This window comes from Nestor notabilis, unplaced genomic scaffold (genome assembly GCF_000696875.1).
Source record: "Nestor notabilis isolate BGI_N333 unplaced genomic scaffold, ASM69687v1 scaffold18321, whole genome shotgun sequence".
NCBI lineage: Eukaryota > Metazoa > Chordata > Aves > Psittaciformes > Psittacidae > Nestor > Nestor notabilis.
The window spans coordinates 498-738 of NW_009913562.1; the positions used below are offsets into that span (position 1 = coordinate 498).

At 50.2% G+C, this 241-nt stretch overlaps 1 protein-coding gene across 1 annotated transcript in view; it reads left to right on the forward strand.

The window, feature by feature from the left end:
• THYN1 (thymocyte nuclear protein 1) overlaps positions 1 to 241 on the forward strand; it is a 3,598-nt gene that overhangs the window by 497 nt on the left and 2,860 nt on the right. The gene's annotated exons all lie outside the window — the stretch shown is intronic.

Here is a 241-nt window from a genome sequence, read left to right on the forward strand (position 1 = left end):
GTGGTGTTTAAAGCCTAATGGCTCATCCACGCCACTCCTCTGCTTAATAAACTCCAGCAAATAAGCATCATCTGACCCTGTGATCACTTCTAGTTGTGTTTTGCTGCCTGGGTCCTGGATAAACAGGGATACGGGACAGGTAGCTTGACCTAAGTGCCAACTAGAAGTGCTCCCCTGTTGCGTAATGCTGTTACCTTACAGCACGTGGGGTGCCCCCAACTGCTGCTGCAGGATGTGAAAG